Genomic DNA, 13,158 nt, shown 5'->3' with positions numbered 1-13,158 from the left:
ACAGACTGTCATGCCCCAAACCCGCCCCTAAAAGTTTGGGCATGACCTATTCAGAAACGGACATGTAACCTGGTAACATAACATACGGGGCCTTATCGGAAGCACGAAAAAAATGGAAATAATGAAACAATTAAACTCCATTGAGCTACTTCTACATGCCAGGATCTCATTCATCACATGCATTATAGTGGATAGATAAAGTTCCAAATATAACCTAGGGCATATACATACACATTTACAATGCCAACCCCATGATTGGGCGTATACAAAAAAAGACGAACATGAAAGTATATACAATAACCTTAGAGGGACACCCATAAGCAAGTCAACATCTTAACAACTTGACAAAATAAATGGCTTATACAGTGCCTGGACATACGAAGGTTGACAAAAGAAAGCGGACGTCTTGGCTAGGACTGACCACCTGGTTGGTGACCTACAAAAACAGACATAATAGAGAGTGAGCTGGGCTCAGTGAATAGTAATACATAAATAAAATGATGCTTAACTTGAAACATAATACATGTCAATGTAATAGTCTGATTCTGTGCTAAGTACATAACGGCCTTAGGCCCAATCTTGCAACATAAACTTGATGGCTATAAGCCCTTGAAATGTGGTGGCACGAGGCCCTTGAAACATTGGCATAAAGCCCTTGAAACTTGTTTGACCTTGTAGTATATTCAAACTTGTAACATATACTTGAAACATACCTGAGCATACTTGAACTTGTAACATACTGGAAACATGCTTGAAACATACTTGAACATCATTCATTAATTCAAACGGAACATATTATAACTAGAGCGTTTCTTGTTGTATCATGTCATTATCGTACGCTTAACAATAAGAGACTAATTCACATTCTCATGAGAGTCACATAATAATGCTAAACTTTGCACTTATATCGTAGATTCTGAATAACTTCCAATTCATAAGCAACATAGCAAAATAACTTCAAATTCATATGGATACACATGGCTACTCTTATATTTACTCAGAATCTATTCTTCAAGAATGAACATAAATTCTTTTCGGTAAATGACTTAATTCACGTGCTCTATTAATCAATAGTATACACCGTTGTTTAATCGTTCTTATATGTTAACATAGTTGCCTTGCCTTGTAATTAATAGAGTCCTAATGGTAACCGTTACATCATTCCCACGAGTTGACATAATTAACATAAAGTTAACAGGACAAAGTAAGCACATTTTCATTAGATTACAGATGACTTTATCGGTTTCACAATTCCACAGTTCGGCCCTTGGCCTGAGGGGTTCACACATTCACGATAGCCTTTAGGTTTCATAGATTCACAACTTATCACATCGGCCTTCGGCCCTTTGAATTCACAAGTTCACAAGTTTGGCCCTTGGCCTCATAGCTTCATAATTTCACAAATGGCCCCTGGCCACATAGGTTCATAGTTCACAAATGGCCCCTGGCCACATAAATTCACAAGTCGGCCCTCGGCCTCATAAATTCACAAGTCGGCCCCTGGCCTCATAAATTCACAATTCACAATTCGGAAATTCATACTTCACAAATGGCCCTCAGCCACGTCGTTTCATATTTCACAAGTTGGTGATCCATACTTCACAAATTCGACATGCATATTTCACAAATCCTTTTTGATGTTTCCATAATTTCACAATGTTCCTCATATAGCATACACCTTTAATGTTACCATAATTTCACAATATTTACGTAGCATACATAACATACATGTCAACATAATTCTTATGACGAAGATCATAACGTCAATAACAATAATCATTAACGATTAAAGATACATCGAAGTACTACTACTCACAGTGCTACAACAGAGTGCTTGGCCCTCCTGAAGTGTGCCCTGTACACATATATAACTTAGTCATTAGTTCTTTTTCCTTCCTTCATTATTCTTCACAAGCCTACCATTATCCATCCATTATACCACAATTTCCTCCATCTCAATATATCGATATATAGAAATAGAAGATTACTATTCTTGCAAACACAATATGGAATTTATAATCAATCACATCGATTTCAAGATAGAAAGGAATTGTATGGACATCTTCCACATTTTTCCAAAAATAAATCATTCTCTTGATTTTAATAACTAAGCAAGCCTACAAGTATTTACCAAAATAATTTGGGATTAACCCATTTTGGAAAACTCCACATTTTAGGTCACAAAAATCAAAGTCAACATAGTCAATACCATCTCACATAATCACTACAATTCAACATAAGCAACATGATTCAACTCAACATCATTAAATATAATTCAACATAATTCAAGAGGAATTCTTAAATTCCATTTCAACATTCCAAAACCAAGTTCATATCATTCATACCCTTAATAGATTATTTCCCCAATTTTCCCTTCACATGCTAGCATGAATTCAAATATTCATAACAAAGTTCATTCGCAAATTTTAAACATAATTTTCAAACATTTCCAAATTCTAATTAAACTTGAACACATATAATTCAATACCTCAATTTCATTATTCTACTTTCAATTTGGGCCAAATTATTGGGTATCATCATTAATCAACCTAGGGTTTCAAGAAAAATGAGGATTTTTAACAAAAATTCACACTTCTTAAATTACCACTTTTAATTCCAATTTTCCCAATGATTCTACATCTAGGATTCACAATTCATCATTTTAACCCACCAATTTAACTTCCAACATCTCAAACTTTAAATCCCCAAATCTCATAATATGTCCTAGATGATAAAAATAAAGATTTTTGCATTAATATAATGAAGTTACCATAAATCTATCCATAGATGTAAGTATTGAGGAGATCTAGAACCCCTACCTCGAAGAACAAACAAAGGAGCGAGCTTGGATGAGATTCCACCTCAATTTCGAAATTCAATTGGTTGGAAATGTTGACCCTTTCTTGTTCTCCATCCATGATACAAGATCCATGGAGGATTTGTTGATAAAAGTGGAGGAAATCAAGGTTTTGGAAGCTAGGGTTTCGGACATGGAAGAGGGGAGAAGAAGAGAGGAAAAGAAATTGCAAGAAATGGTCCAAAAATCCCGTTTTTAGAGCTGCTGTCCCACACAGACCGCACGTGCGGCGCTATTCCCCGCACGTGCGGCTCTGCTTCCAACACAGATGTGAAAACTTCAAACGGGTGTAACTCTCTCATCGGGACTCCGTTCTAGGTCGTTCTTGTGTCCAAATCGAAGCCCCGGAAATAAGCTTTCCAATGGTTCTAACCTCACATTCAAATTCAAAGTGTGGAAAAAGAAAAGGACAAATGAATGACTGCTGATCTTAGGTTAACTATTCGAATTAAATTCGTTGGTCCAATTTTACTTTACCATCATACCACCACCTCAAACAATAACCCAAAATAAGGTAAGAACATTCCAAATACACTATTAAGAATGTCAAAAATGAACCCATGCTCGAGCGGAGGGTAAAAAAATTTCAAGCCGATACAATAAAGGTCGCCATAACTCAGCAGATAATTCTTTAATTCCGATAGATATAGTTGAATTAAAACACATTAACCCCTAATTAAATAAGGATGACTTTCTATACGCATTTTGGGGTCATTACACAGACCTAGAACAGCAATCAAAGGCCAAGTTTTGGCCAACTTCGTGGCCGAGTTCACACCAGAATCCATCGTACATCGGGCTCCGTTAAGCTGAGGTGAACGATGTCCAAACAAGCAAGGAGAAGCCCAGCCGAATGCAACAGAACAAAGGAAGAAGGAAAAACTCAAACCCTGTAGCATTTATATCGACGACTCCTTTCGATTGTTTGTCGATGGGAGCTCAAATCGGCAAGGAGCGGGGGCAGGAGTAGTACTGGTATCTACAGATGGAGAGATATTGGAACAGTCCATTCGATTGGGGTTCAAGGCCTCAAATAGTGAAGCAGAGTATGAAGCATTGATTGCAGGACTAAAGCTGGCGGTAGCAGTAGAAGCAGATGAAGTGATAGTCTTCTATGACTCCCAACTCATAGTCAACCAGACAACGGGCGAGTTTGCAGCCCGAGATGAAAGGATGTCAGCCTATGCAAAGGAAGTCAACAGGCTAGTGGCCTTGTTTCAGAATTGCCAACTACATCAGGTTAGCCGAGATGATAACAGTCACGCCGATGCACTGGCTAATCTGGCTAGTGCAATACAACCTGGAAAAGCAAGGACGATAATGGTCGAATACTTGTCGGGCCCGAGCATTGAACCACCAATCGCAGAGCATGAAGCAATGTGTGTGAATATGGGACCAAGCTGGATAGATGCAATTGTAGCATTCTTAAAGGAAGGGAAGCTGCCAGATGACCACAAAGAGGCACACAAGATCAGATTGAAGTCGGCAAGATTCAGTCTGACAGCGGAAGGACATCTCTACAGAAGATCCTTCACTGGACCCGTTTTGAGGTGTGTATATCCTTCATAAGTTGAAGATTTTTTGTATGAAATACATGAAGGAGTTTGTGGAAGCCACGCAGGGGGCAGATCACTTGCCCATAGGGCCATTACGCAGGGGTATTGGTGGCCCTACATGTAGAGAGATGCAGAAGCCTATGTGAAAAAGTGTGAAAAATGCCAAAGGTTTGCACCTCTGATACACCAACCAGCAGCAGACCTGAACCCAGTATCCAATCCTTGGCCGTTTGCCTAATGGGGCATGGATCTCGTTGGGCAACTGCCCCAAGCAACTGGACAAACGAAATACCTGCTGGTAGCAACAGATTACTTCACCAAGTGGATAGAAACAGAGCCCCTAGCCAAGATCCGAGATGTGGACGTGAAGAACTTCATATGGAGGAACATCATTACCAGATTTGGGATTCTAAGAGCAATAGTTGCCGACAATGGAACACAATTTGACAGCAAGCTAATCAAAAGCTTCTGTACAAAATTCAAGATCAAGAATTATTTTTCAACCCCAAGCTTTCCTCAAAGCAATGGACAAACAGAAGCATCCAACAAAGTTATCCTGGACGGAATATAGAAGTGGCTGCAAGCAGCGTCAGGAAAATGGGTGGATGAATTGCCAAGTGTACTCTGGGCATATCGGACTATGCCGAGAAGATCAACAGGGGAATCCCCCTTTGCCATGGCTTACGGCACAGAAGCTGTTATTCTACTAGAGGCCAGCATCCCAGGGATCAGAACCCAGGGAGTAGAGAATGGGACTAATGATGTACTTTTAGCCCGAGATCTAGATCTTTTAGAAGAAAGAAGGGAGAAAGCTACAATTCAGCTAGCAGCATACCAGTAGCAGCTTGTCAGGGCTTACAATAAAAGGGTTAACCCAAGGGAGTTCCAAGTCGGCGACCTAGTCTTGAGAAAAGTCGTCGGCAACAAGAAGGATCCCAGAGAGGGCAAGCTTGGCCCAAATTGGGAAGGATCCTACAGAATCACTTCGATATTGGGCAATGGGGCATATCGGCTTGAAGATAATGAGGGCAAATAGTTGCCAAGACCCTGGAATACTTGTAATATGAAATTTTTCTATCATTAGATTTTCCTTGTTTTTTGCCGACGTAATGAATAAAATTTTAGTGGTCGATGTTTCTAGAATACATGCCTAATGAGAACCCAAGTGGAACTTAAGTTCACATTAGGGGGTAGAGAGTTGGAAAGTGGTTCTAACGCTTGTTGAAACTTCAGAAAAGTTTACAAGTTGAAGTTTAATCGAGATGATATTTAGCACTTATTGAAACTTCAGAAAAGTTTACAAGTTGAAGTTAAACCGAGATGATGTTTAACACTTGTTGAAACTTGAGAAAAGTTTACAAGTTGAAGTTAAACCGAGATGATGTTTAACACTTGTTGAAACTTGAGAAAAGTTTACAAGTTGAAGTTAAACCGAGGTTATGTTTAACACTTGTTGAAACTTGAGAAAAGTTTACAAGTTGAAGTTAAACCGAGATTATGTTTAACACTTGTTGAAACTTAAAAAGTTTACAAGTTGAAGTTAAACTGAGGTTATGTTTAACACTTGTTGAAACTTGAGAAAAGTTTACAAGTTGAAGTTAAACCGAAATGATGTTTAACACTTGCTGAAACTTAAAAAGTTTACAAGTTGAAGTTAAACCGAGATGATGTTTAACACTTGTTGAAACTTGAGAAAAGTTTACAAGTTGAAGTTAAACTGAGATTATGTTTAACACTTACTGAAACTTAAAAAGTCTATAAGTTGAAGTTAAACCGAGATTATGTTTAACACTTGTTGAAACTTGAGAAAAGTTTACAAGTTGAAGTTAAACCGAGATTATGTTTAACACTTGTTGAAACTTAAAAAGTTTACATGTTGAAGTTAAACCGAGGTTATGTTTAACACTTGTTGAAACTTGAGAAAAGTTTACAAGTTGAAGTTAAACCGAGATTATGTTTAACACTTGTTGAAACTTGAGAAAAGTTTACAAGTTGAAGTTAAACTGAGATGATGCTTAACACTTGCTGAAACTTAAAAAGTTTACAAGTTGAAGTTAAACCGAGATGATGTTTAACACTTGTTGAAACTTAAAAAGTTTACAAGTTGAAATTAAACCGAGATTATGCTTAACACTTGTTGAAACTTGATGAGTTTACAAGTCGAAGTTAGACTAAGGTTAAAACACTTGTTGAAATTTTATGAAAAATTTGCAAGTTAAAACCAAGGTTGCGCCAAGAAAGATAATTGGATACTTGTCGAGGTAAATCGTCAATTTGTATAACCGAGGTGTGTCTCCCCGAGAAGGTTGCACAAGATTGAAGTATATATATTAAAGATATGCAAAACATTCTAAGTATAGAATCATGCAAAAACAGTAAAGAGAGGACAAAGATACAAGCATTCAGAGAAGGAAAGTTGTATTAACATTCAAAAGAAGACATGTCGGCCAAAACTTACTAATTGTTCCAAAAAAAAGAGAAGAACAAAAGTACACAATACAAAGGAAAAACACATCAAAGTAAAGACTCTTCGGTAACAACAGATGGTTGGGTTTGAAGTTCGGACGACTGCTGGGAAGATACCTTGGCAGCCTTTTCCGCCGCAAGTTCGGCATCAATTTCTTGAAGGGTTTCATCAAGGCTCTTGTCGGCAAGGGTCACGTCGGCTGATGCCTTCTCAGCTGTGGCATCTTTGGGAACCTCCTTAACCTCTTCATCTTGAGTCAAGTCCAAGACTTGCTCATTCAGAGAAGAGGACTTGGTCCCAGCAGCCTCCTTTGATTTTCTCACCAAGGTCTCCTCCTCGGACTTAGATTCACTATCGGATTGAGTTGGAGTTGGAGGGAATGGAATAGTGTAGACGTCCCCGAATGCCTTGGGAGGATGAATCCCGTTCCGTTCATTGGGGCTCACTACAGTTCGAACTCAAATTATCACGGTTCTTAATATGATCTTGCAAAGTGCAATGCAAGACTGATAAATCACCAAAGAGTCCAAATCCGGCAAATCGTTTTTTAGAAAATAGATTTTTTAGAAAGAAGTGCCAAACATGGACTGCTTTGCCAGATACAGAGTCGCTACCTAAATATTTTTTATGGGAGAATTTAGGAAACCCTGACTCGTTTGCCTAAGGCCACGTGTCCGTCATCACCAAAGTTGCCTCGGCTCGGGAACTTGGGTACGATTGGAGAAGGTCAGCTATGAGCACCTCCGCTCGCCTGATCAAAGATTGGCCTCTACTAACCATGATATCTAGTTTTGAAAACATTATGCATTCTTATTCCGATTATTAGCCTAGATTTACTACGTGATGTGCACAGCATATAAGTATAGACTGGATCGCCTGAATTAGAACAACACATCTCATGTTTGTTTATTTTGAAAATGGTTTGATGGTGCTACCCGCAAGTAGGCTAAGACGTGGATTTTCCACCCTCGGGTGGGCTTAGAAAACCCAACCTTCACCGACAGGCATTCAGGCAGGTATATCACATAAGCACATAGCCTCAGGGTAAGCATGCTATCATGGCAGTCACTCACACACATGCAAGGATGCTAAAGCATAAACACTTACTGAGTATTCCAAGCCAAAATAGAAGCTATGTTAGAAATCCATGCATGATTCTAACTATGCTGAAATGCCTAATACAACACATGCAAAAAATGCAACTACAATAGGCTCGGCTATTCTAAGAATGGCATATGAAATGCAATAACTAATACACGTATTCAACTTGGAATTGAAATACAATGCAGTTAGTATGATGCGCCGAGCCCGGTGCATGCAAGACAGATGAATGGATGCAAATATGCGAGCATAAGTATGCTAATTAAAACATGCCCTAATCTAACCATCATAAGCTGGTAAATAAAAGGGAGAAATACGTGGGGTAGGAATACATACATCACACGCACGCACACTTATTACAATTGTGTCTTCGCTCGGAGGGTCCAAATAAATAATCATAGTCCGAATGAATAATTAAATATTACAAAACCCTAATTAATTAACAAATTAACTAGGAAAGCAATAAACTAGTATGCAAATTCATGGACCGCCTCAGCTCTGTTCCAAATGATGAAAAATGCATGCATGCTCGAGTTGCCTCGTCGGGAAATTCCATCGCGATGCCTCGTCTTGCCTTTGTTTGCAACTGATTTTAGAAATTTGCACAAGGCTCCAAGAGGCTGAAACTCCACCCTGGGAAGGCTGCCGACCAGGTATTGGCTTGGGAAACTCCTGCCGACCACCCTTTGTGGTGGAAACCAAAAAAAGGTGGTCAGCCCGCCAGAAAACCTGGTCGGCCGACCACTTTCTGCCCCTGGATCCTGGTTTTTCTGCAACAAAGGCAAGAGGGAGAGAAAGCAAGGTATTTTTAACATATGTGTGCAAGACCACTCTCCCCGTCCTTGCACAAGCTCAAGGGAGTGTAGATCTCGATCCTTGTGCCACCAATCACGCATCTCGATACATGATGGCCGAGAAGTCGAATTGCATGACTCAATGGAATGAATGCAAGTATAAACACAACAAGGCTTAGACTCCATCATGGTTAATCCGGAGTGTCGGTGACCGGGAATTGAGACACGTTTCGTCATTTTGAGTACGAAACGTCCCTTGTTTCCCGTGTTTGGGCTAACTCCTATCCCAAACACAATGCAAATGAGATGGCATACACAATGCGACTAACATGCAGCCTAGCATACGCAATGCTATGGACTAAAATGGCATACACAATACACGTGATGTAACATGGCATGCACAATGCTCAAACATGTAACCTAGCATACGTAATGCTACAGACTGACATGGCATACACAATGCAAGATGGACTTACACCAATATGAGTGGACCTCATCCACACTCACATCAGTGGCCATATGATGGAAATGAGACAACCGAAACACATGCAAACATGCACGATGCAAAGGACCGATCCTAAGGCATCAAATGCCACTCTACTAAAGCATGGCAAGAGATGAAAGATGGCATACAAACATGCAATTTCCAGCTCTGAAATAAGATGCTCAATGGTCCCAAATCATGGAAACATGTCACCCGATGCACGAAATAAGCCCCGAAACTCAAAACTAGGCAAATGCATTGAACCACAAGTACGCAAAGCAAGTATTATTTGACCATGAGGCATGAAAACAGAGCCAAGGCAGTCCTAAACATGCACCAAATCAGTTCTAAGCATGGCCAAAAAGTGCTAACATAAAGGGCTAAAACAACATGCAACATAGGCTAGTAAGCATGGTTTACATTACATGTATATGAAGCACAAGAGAGGTCACCAAACCAGCCAAAAATAGCAATATGGTATGCTAAAATATTCCCAAATAACCGCTGAAACTCAGTCAATGCATGCAAAAATGATAGGCTCCTTTGGAGGGCCATGCAAGGGGTTGTTCCACACCTATATAACGGACACACCAAATGGCAAAACCAACTCTGGAAATTGGTTATGAGGGTCCTAAAACCCACCAAAAAGGCCCTGCAATGGGTCAATGAAGCATGCAAATGAAAGCCCCTTTGAAAGGCCTTGAGGAGGATTGCTCCACACATGCATGATAGACACAAAATATGGCCAAAGGGGCTCCGGACAGAGTTAAGGCAGACCTAAAAACTCACAAATAATGGCCTGAAACAAGACTTCAAAGCATGCAAAATGGGGGTCCTTTGGAAGGCCAAAAGGGCCAACAAACAAGACAAGGAGAGAGGGGGTCACCCCCCCTCTGATTTTGGCTCTCAAAATAGTGTGATAGCCACTGAAAATCCATTGGATTTCAGTGGCTAGAAGGCCAAACAAAGCATGCAACAAATGCCTAGATGCAAGGCTCAAAACAAGATGCAAACAAGCATACAAGGGGGTAGATGATCCCCAACAGAAAAATTCCCTTAATCAAACTTCAAGAGGGGCTCAAAATAAGACTCTTTTCAGTTTATGAAAAATCTCGAAAATGCTTGCAAGTAAGGCTAAGATAGGAAGCAAAATAAGCCTACAAAGAGGGATGGAGCATACAAGGAGGTAGATGACCTCAAACAGAAAAGTATCCTTAAACAAACTTCAAGAGGAGCTCAAAATAAGACACTTTTCAGTTTAAGATGAAACCCATAAATGCTTGCGAATAGGGCTAAGTTATGAAGCAAAATAATGCAAAAATGGGAGAAATGATGACTTACCCTTGTAGCACAGCAATGCAGCAAGTTCTGGACCAAGAAGGTGAGCCTTCAACCTCTGAAAAATAGGTCCAAGGTGCTTGGATGGATGGTGGAGGTGTTGTGATAGGAGGTGTGGTGTAATGGCCAAGAACAATGGAGTATTTGAGCTTGGATGAGAGAGATATGGAGGAGAGTATGTATATGCCTTTGCTAAATTTTCTAACCCTTGCAAATGGAGAGGGAAGGTTTGTTTTATAGAGGAAGAGAGCCAATGCTTCTTGGAGAAGCCTCAAGAAAGGGTCAAAGCTTCTCAAAGAAGCTTAACCAAAAGGGTCAAGCTTCTTGAGGAAACTAGACCAAAGGGGTCAAGCTTCCTCAAGAAGCTTGAGAAAAGGGTCAAGCTTCTCCTTGAAGCTAAGAAAAAGGATCAAATCTTCCTTAAGAAGACAAACAAAAGGCTCAAAATCCCGGAGGAAGGGTCAAGTGCTTCACAGCTGGCACAACTGTGTTGCACTCAGGAAGGCCAAAAAGTAGAAGGCTGGCCGACTAGCCAAGGTGGTCGGCTGACCACTCTCCCTGGTCGGCTGACCAGGGGTCAAAAGGGTCAAGGTGAAATGCTGGTCGGCCATGCCAGAAAGGTGGCCTCCCAAATGAGTACAACACAGCTGTATGTTGGGAGACCAGAAATTGTGGCCCAAGGGAGAGGAAAACTAGCTTTCTAGCAAGGTTCAAAAGGGCCAGGAAGAAAAACTGGTCGGCCTACCCATATTGGTGGCCTCCTAGATGAGTACAATACAATGGTGGTATGGGAGACCAGAAATTATGGCCCAAAAGTGAGAAAAACTAGCTTTCTGTCAAGAAAATTGGCTGGAGGAGAGAGAAAATGATTTCCAAAAGAATTGTTGGTCTCCCACTATAGTACCACCTTTCAAACAATAAAAATAGGGTCCATACCAAAAATGAATCCTAATCGATGCAAAATGAGGGTTCGGGGGACAAAACACGCGGCCTAGGGCCCCGAAAACAGGCTATTAGGTACCGGAAGTGACGTGCGACCACGAAGGTGGTCTCTCGGGCCATAGTGTCCCTCAAAAGAGAGGAAACAAGGTGTGTGCCAAAAATCGAAGCAAACGGAGGTAGTTAAGCGGTCCCGAATCGAGGCATACGGTCGATGACTCTGAAAACTGAAAACTGGTCTCCAAACGGGAAAAATGGCCTACGACCACGAAACGTAGCCTACGGCCACTGAGAGATGGTCTACAAGACCTCTCTCTCCCTTCAGGAAGAGAAAACAGGACCTGGTTCCCAAACCGAGGCAAAGCACAAAAGAGCCCCGAAGTCCAGAGGCAAGGCTCGCAGCCGAGACTCCGAAACCTCAGAACGAGCACAATACACATCATCACCGAGCGCTCAATTGGTGACGTCTGAGTCTTAAGGTTGGTCAAAAATGGGGTGTCTACAAATAGGAATGACGTCGGCGTTCCTGAGGGGCGAGTTCTCGGGAACTTCAAGCTTTTTTAGCAAAGTCATCTAACCAAGGGTAAGACCCTTGTTGCATGCTTGCTTTACTTGCTTTTCATAGTCTGTCGTGACATCGGCCACCCTCTCGTTATATCCTTTCTTATCGGCGGCATAGACTTCGGCCTCTTTTGTGACCAGGGCATCTTGAAGTTCCTTCTGGGCCTGGGTCATCTTTTCTTCGGCCTCCTTCTTTTCGGCCTCAAGGACCTTCTTAATGGCCTCGGTGGATTCTGCTTTTTCTTCGGCGACATTTTGGGCCTTGATGGCAGCCTCGGCTTGGTCTTCCAACTTTTTCATTTTTGATTGTAAGTTTTTGTTGGCCTTTTGCAGACTGGCAACTTCTCTCTTCTTATCGACCAGTTCTTTCCGATTTTCAAAGGACTGAATTGAGAAGGAATGAACATGCTGGATAGCCTGAAAGTGAACAAGACAAAAGCTATTAGAAAATTTTCTAAATACAAGAAAGAGAGAAAAATTGCCAAATAAAGGCACTCACTTGGACAGAGTGCTGAAGAATCAGAGCATAGTTTTCATATTCACTCAACTCGGCGTTTCGGTCGAGATCGCTGGGAAGAAGCAGAGCAGTACTAAGGGCAACGCTGACATTAATGTCATCGGCACTGTCGCTAGCCCTAACTGGCTTATCATCTAGTGTGATTTGGGAAGCCCAGGGGGAATCCTGCTTTCGAGAACCCGATGTGGATACAGCGGATGACCTCGGCTTCTTTGATTTTGGGGATTCAGATGGTTGGGCCTCGGCTGACCTCTTTTCGGCAGCAGATGTGGTCTTCTCACTCTTAGCCAATTTTGAAATTGGCAAAGTATTGTCAGTGTCAACCTAAGTCACCTTTGCTTTTGGCTGAGCCTTCTTTATTCTGTTCGGCTTCACAGGGGACTAAGATTGCGCTGGTAGAGCGTCAATGGTTGATGGGATGCCGCCTAAGAGATCTTTGGCAACTGCTTTCTGGCGACCCATCCTGGCAGGAAAAACAGTTCGTCGCCGACGTTGGCGCTGGGATTTGGGATCAGATAAGGAGTTGAGGTTGACGGCTGCTCGG

Source organism: Camellia sinensis, chromosome 9 (assembly GCF_055761805.1).
Source record: "Camellia sinensis isolate YWXY chromosome 9, ASM5576180v1, whole genome shotgun sequence".
NCBI lineage: Eukaryota > Viridiplantae > Streptophyta > Magnoliopsida > Ericales > Theaceae > Camellia > Camellia sinensis.
Note: the sequence above shows the minus strand (reverse complement) of the source record.